Source organism: Microtus ochrogaster, chromosome 5 (assembly GCF_000317375.1).
Source record: "Microtus ochrogaster isolate Prairie Vole_2 chromosome 5, MicOch1.0, whole genome shotgun sequence".
Taxonomy (NCBI): domain Eukaryota; kingdom Metazoa; phylum Chordata; class Mammalia; order Rodentia; family Cricetidae; genus Microtus; species Microtus ochrogaster.
In genome coordinates this window covers 41223565-41229564 of record NC_022012.1, presented here as the reverse complement: position 1 = coordinate 41229564, position 6000 = coordinate 41223565, and positions in this window count along the sequence as shown.

Below are 6000 nucleotides of genomic sequence, written 5' to 3'. Positions count from 1 at the left end.
CGTTCTCTCCTATCTTTTTTCTTTTCTCCCTCTGTCCGTCTCCTTCTCTCTCCATTCCAGCTTTGCAGGTAAATGACCCCCATGAGAATGATGCCGTTATTTTCTATATTTGAAAATGAGGAATTGATGTACACAGAAGCTAGCTCATACTTCTTAAATTGGCAAAGCTGGAGATTCAAGGTCTGGCAAACTGGCTCCTGAACCTATGTTTTCAACCACTGGGTTATACAGCCTCCCCATTTGAAAGCTAATCCCAATCAGTTGCTATGTTTTTGTTTGTTGCTCTCTTTAATAAAAATGGGTGTTGTATCAGAAGGCTGCCAGAGTTGGCAGAAGTAGGCTAGAGGGGCGGTCTCCAGTAACAGACAGTAACTGAGGTCTCCATAGTGGGCCAGGGAGAAAAAGGGGCAGTGAACTTTGTGTAGCGGGAACTGTGTCCAGCATGTCCTTCACATCACCCCAGCTGCCCTCACTGATAACTTTGTCACAAGTTTCTTACCACTCCATCTTCACAATGCCACTCAAACGTCAAGATGCAAGTTGGGAGGGAGCCTCTGATTTGCGGAGCCGGTTCTCTTGCTGCCTTGAGAGTCAGAGGGAGGACTAAACACAGTTTGTTTCACTACTTGGAGAGAGGTAAATTCTAGCTTCACAGTGAGACTAAATACAATGAGGGAATCTCACCAAAAAAAGCTCACAACAACCTATAAAAACTAAAAAGAACGGCAAAGCCTGTACTCTCGTTTGGGTCCATTAGGAAGGAAGTAAAAACTAAATATAACCCGGTCTTTCCACCCCCTGGAGCTCTCCCAGCACCATGATCTTGCCTCCTCCCTGACAACAGACTACACGCAAATTCTAGGCTGTCCATCTGGTGAAGCTCCATCCCCAGCAATGCTTGTAACTCAGGACACACCCTATACTATTCTAAGCCTGTAATTGTATCTCACACCCTTTTGTGGTCTTGGCTACCCGCAGTCACAGCAGTCTTAACCCATGGCTAAAACCACTAAACTCAGCCCATAGCTTTTAGATAAAATCTGCTGTATCACAGTCAGCAACTGGCTCTTAAGAGATTCTGAGCTGCCCAAAAGGTCAAAATAGGCCAAGTGGCTATAATCCACGGACTCTCTTCCCATCACCCTATGCGTTACTATAAAAGGGAACATTAAGGCAGAGTCAAGTGAAGCAGGAGAACATAAAATAAGGAAGCAGCCCAGGAGGCTTCATACACGTTTTTCCACCATTGCGTTAAGCAACTCCCACGCAGCCCCTGTGGATGAACACAGTTCTGGGTCAGGAGATTATGGAGAATTATGCAAATTCACCTGTGAGAAACTGAGACAGACAGGTATAGACTCGAACTTTGAACTTTTGCTTCTAACTGCTGGTGATGGCATTTAAACTAGAATATAAAGAGTAAGGTTTTTGTATCAAAAAAAGAGAAGTAGCTTCACCCCTGCGCACTTTCTAGAGCAGACTCTCCCCAAACACGGTCTCTCATCCTCTCCCACTCCCCAGTCCTTCCTTCCTCTCATCTCCTGGAAAGCCTTATTTTCTCAAGCACACTCCTTGCCTCTTCTTTGTCTACATACTTTGTACGGAGCCCCAATACCCACCTAGTTGATTGGTCTCACTGACCAATTGCAGGCATGAAGACTGTGTAAAGATACCTGGACTAGTTTAGTATATTGAATGGACAGAGTTCTCATTACTGATTATTAGAGAGCAGTAATTAGGCACCTCAGGAAAACCTATAGTGAGGAGTGAGAGTGTCGAGCGAACTAGCAAAGCTGACCATGGGTGAAATGGAGATGATACAGAGAGTGGATCAGACCTAGAAATACAAATGCAATCGGGTCCTGGCTTAGGGCCTGAGATGGCTTAGTAGTTACAACCAATTGCTGTTTTTCCAGAGAAGCTCAGTCCCATTCCCAGCACCTGGCATCCAAGTCAGGTGGCTCAGAACTGCCTGTTACTGCAGCCCAGGAGATCTAATTTCCTCTTCTGTGTCTCTGTGGGCATTTCACTCACACGTGGCAACCATTCATATAGGTACAGAGCCGCTCCAATTTGTGCTGCCTATAAGTGCCGGTATGTAGGGCTATTCACAGAAGCATTGACAACCTACAGGTAGCTCTATTTCTAAGAGAAAATAATTCTGCTAAGGGTGGAACCTTGCGTTGGAATTTTTACTGGCTTGGTCTCTTACAGTTCTGCCGTGAGCTCACGAGGGCACAGGCCATGCCCTGTCTAGAAGAAAGCCTTCCATAGTACTCCCCCCTAGCTTCAGGCCCTTTCTGTCCCCTCTTCTAAGATGGTCATTGAGCCCTGGAGGACAGTGGGGTTGATACAGATGTCCCAACTGAGGGCTGAGCACTTACAGTTAACTTGTATCAACACCTTGACCAGTTTTGAATCTTTGCATTAACTCCTGCGCACTGAAGAAAGAAGTTCTGACTTAGTTTAAGAGCAAAATACAGATGTGGTAAGTATAAATATTTAGAAGGCAGCTTAACAACATTGCAATTTAGCTAAACAATAATAGGTCCTTCCGAGGACTTCCTCAGATATGGGTTTCTTCCCCACATTTACAGGACCAGGCATAAACTTTATCCTGTGGAGCAGGCCTCAGAAAGTGGCTGGCTGCTCTGCTAACAGCTGCAGCACTATGGTACCAGTGGCGGGTTAGTAGTCTAACCTGCAGCATCCGATGCTGGGTAAGACCACTGATAACTTTAACCTCCCAGAAGCCTGCATAGCACCTTCTGTCTGTGAAAGCTCAGCAGCAGGAACTTGGGTCATTTCTTTTATTATTTATTTGTTTTTATTTCTGACAGTCTTGTTACGTAGGCTAGACAGCCTTGAATGGATAAACTTCTTGCCTCCAGCTTCAGTCTCCTGAATGCTGCAGATACAGGCATGTACTATCATAACTGGCTTCTCTTTTTATCTTTTCATTTCTCTGATATGACTTATTTTTATTCTTCTGTTTCCTAACCATGTTCCATCTGTAGTCAGTTCTGCTTCTTCCCTAAATGAGAGCAGAAAATATTTTAAAAATGCACACCTCCATTCAATCAGGACAAAGGAGCTGGCTTACATTCCTGCCATAAACAACTATAAAAATTAGACAAAAAAAAAACTCTGTAAGGTGTGACAGGGAGGAAAATGATTAAGTGGGTAAAGCACTTGCTATACAAACATGACTGAGTTCAAGTACATAGAACCTACACAGAGTCAGGTGTGATAGTGTGTGTCTGTATTCCTCATGATCCTACAACAAAGGGAGAGACAGAGAGGAGTCCCAGAAACTTACATAGTTTCAAAGTTGTTGGGGTCCAGCTGAGCTGAAGCCTGGAAACAGGCAGAATCTCTCTGCCTGTCAGTCCCTTGGTGCACACACTGGTTGGTTGGATGACAAGTTGGGTGGAGGTCATTGGTATCGCAGTGTTAGGTGTAGTTCTCTTTATGGAGTCTAGGTGATGGTGTGGAACCCTCTTCAGTATAGTGTTTGGTAAGGCCTCAGGCCCAGTTTTTCAGATATGGGTTTGACATATCCATTTGATACCATATTGCCAAACTAATAACCTTGCAGGTGGTTTCTTCTGGTTTTTAGGAACAAATAATTTACTAGGATGTTCCTCATGGGGGGTGCTGCACAAGCTCTGGATAAGTGGTGTTGTTGATGTGCAGAGTGAGATGCGGAGTCCTCCGATCTGTGCATCTGGTCTCAAAATGTAAACAAGTGGTATTCATTAAATAAAGTCACCCCACGCACAGCCTGAAAGTCATAATCACATGCGGTATACACTAATTCAGAGCAGGGCACAGCCTTACTTCAAACTCTACTACGTATCTGTGTGTGTTATAAATACTGAGAATAATCTTTACCCAAGTTAATACTCATTTCAACAAAAGAGATGCCTATGGTTTCCTTTAAATTCATGCGTTTCAAGATGTCTTTTGAATTGTCTGCCTGTCCTGTCATTTTTGTTATTTCTGAGTTATCCTGTTATCTAGATTCTTCTTCCAATTGTAAGTTGTATTATCGGGATTCTAGGTGTTAGATTTTGATTGGATGCTAGATATTGTGATTGTCATGCTGCTGAATTTTATTATTGTCCTTGAAGAGCAGCAGCTAAATGACTTGTTGATCTGCTTGGTCCTCTTGAAGACCTTGAAAAGATTTTGCATGTTCCCGTCTACCACAGACTTTTATACAGTACTCGGCTCTTTTGGAGTCTGTACTCAACACTAAGCAAACATCCCTTCATTCAACTGGGAGCAGCGTGAGTGCCTCCCAGCCCTCTGTGATTTCTCAAAGGCTTTCAAGACTTGCATTAACCTACTTGTCATTTTTCAGGCTCATTGAATTTCATGTGATATGTGTGCAATTAGTATTCAGTTAAGAAATAAAAAACACTCCTAAGTAGATGTTTGAGTCTCTCTTCATAGCTCTCTCCTGTCTAGCATCATGGCCTAGAAACTTGCTATGTTAGCCTCCTAGATACCCAGTTTGTGTCATCACAACTCTGCAAAGACATTTTTATCTGTTCAAGTTTCTTTTCTGGGCGCACATGTCTGGAAGTTTCCTCCTGGTAGAAGCCTTTGCTAGGAGTGTGAGACACGGGCGTGTTCTAAAAGTGTATGTCTGACCTTGATGTTTCAGAATGAGGGCGTAATGGAACAGGTGCCAGGTCTGAAAAAAAATTACAAGGGAAAAGTTTTCTAAATCTAATAAGAAACACCACCTTAAAATTTTTTTAAAAATAAGCAAAAAAAAATGCATTACATTAATGGTAAGTTGAGATTAAAGTGTTTCCAGAGCACAGAATGAGAACATTAAAAGAACTATAAAATAAAAATGTAAACTATAAATTGAACTGTAAACTACAGATTTAGTTAGATAAAGGATATTTTAATAAAACATAAAAATATTCAGTAAGAACAAAACTTTTAAAAACCACCCACTTCTCAAAACATCACAGAACATTCAAAATCAGGGACAAGGAAAATACCATAAGACCTTTGGGGAAAAAGCACATACCATCTTGAAGGAATGTCAATGATGCTGCTGACTTTTTAACATACACTATAGAAGTTAGAAGATGGTTGGACGACTTACAAACAAAGCTAAGACAAATACAACATTCCTTGCGCAACTATGGGGCATTTAATTGAAGAGCCCACATCTTGAGATGAAGACAAATCTCATTGAACATCCTAATATTTATACTCTCTGACTATTGGAGTACTCAATCAGAAATCAATAACAGAGAGAAAAATCTCTAAGTGCTAGTGATATTTTAGGAGTGAGTAACACACTTTAAATCCCACTTAGCTCAAAGAAGAAACTCATGGAAATTGGAAAATTAGCAACTTTCAGACCATAATACTATCACAGCTGCATTTTACCAGTAGTTATGGAAGAAACTGATCAAACTTCTGCAACATTTCTCAGAAATAAAGAACAATCAGAACTCATTTTATGTGTAATCTTTCTATAAAATCCCAGTGGGATCATTGTGAGGATGATCAAGAATAGATGAATGTCTCTGAAAAATGAAACAAGCAAAAACACCACAAAAAGAAATAGCAAATGCAACCCACAACTAGATGAAGTGAAAATATACCCCAAATAAATAAACTGTATTTCAGGAATGCAAGGTTGGTTCACTATTTCAAATTAATAAGAATTTTATAAAAAGAATTCATGTGATTCTGTCAATACCAAAGAAAATCATTTAAAAAATTCAGTATTTTTTTATGGTGACATCAACAAACTATCAAAAGGAGGGGAATTCCTTAAATTAAGAGGGTTAATAAAAAGCCCTGGAGTTACTGCCACACTGGAATGATGACAAATTGAATACTTTCCCCTGGAGTAAGGAACCAGAGAAAAATGTCCAAGTCACAGCTTTTGCTGACAGTAAAGTCAGAGTCCTATCTATTTCATTGGTCACAACTTGTTTGACAGTCCTTTGGGCCAAAGACTTC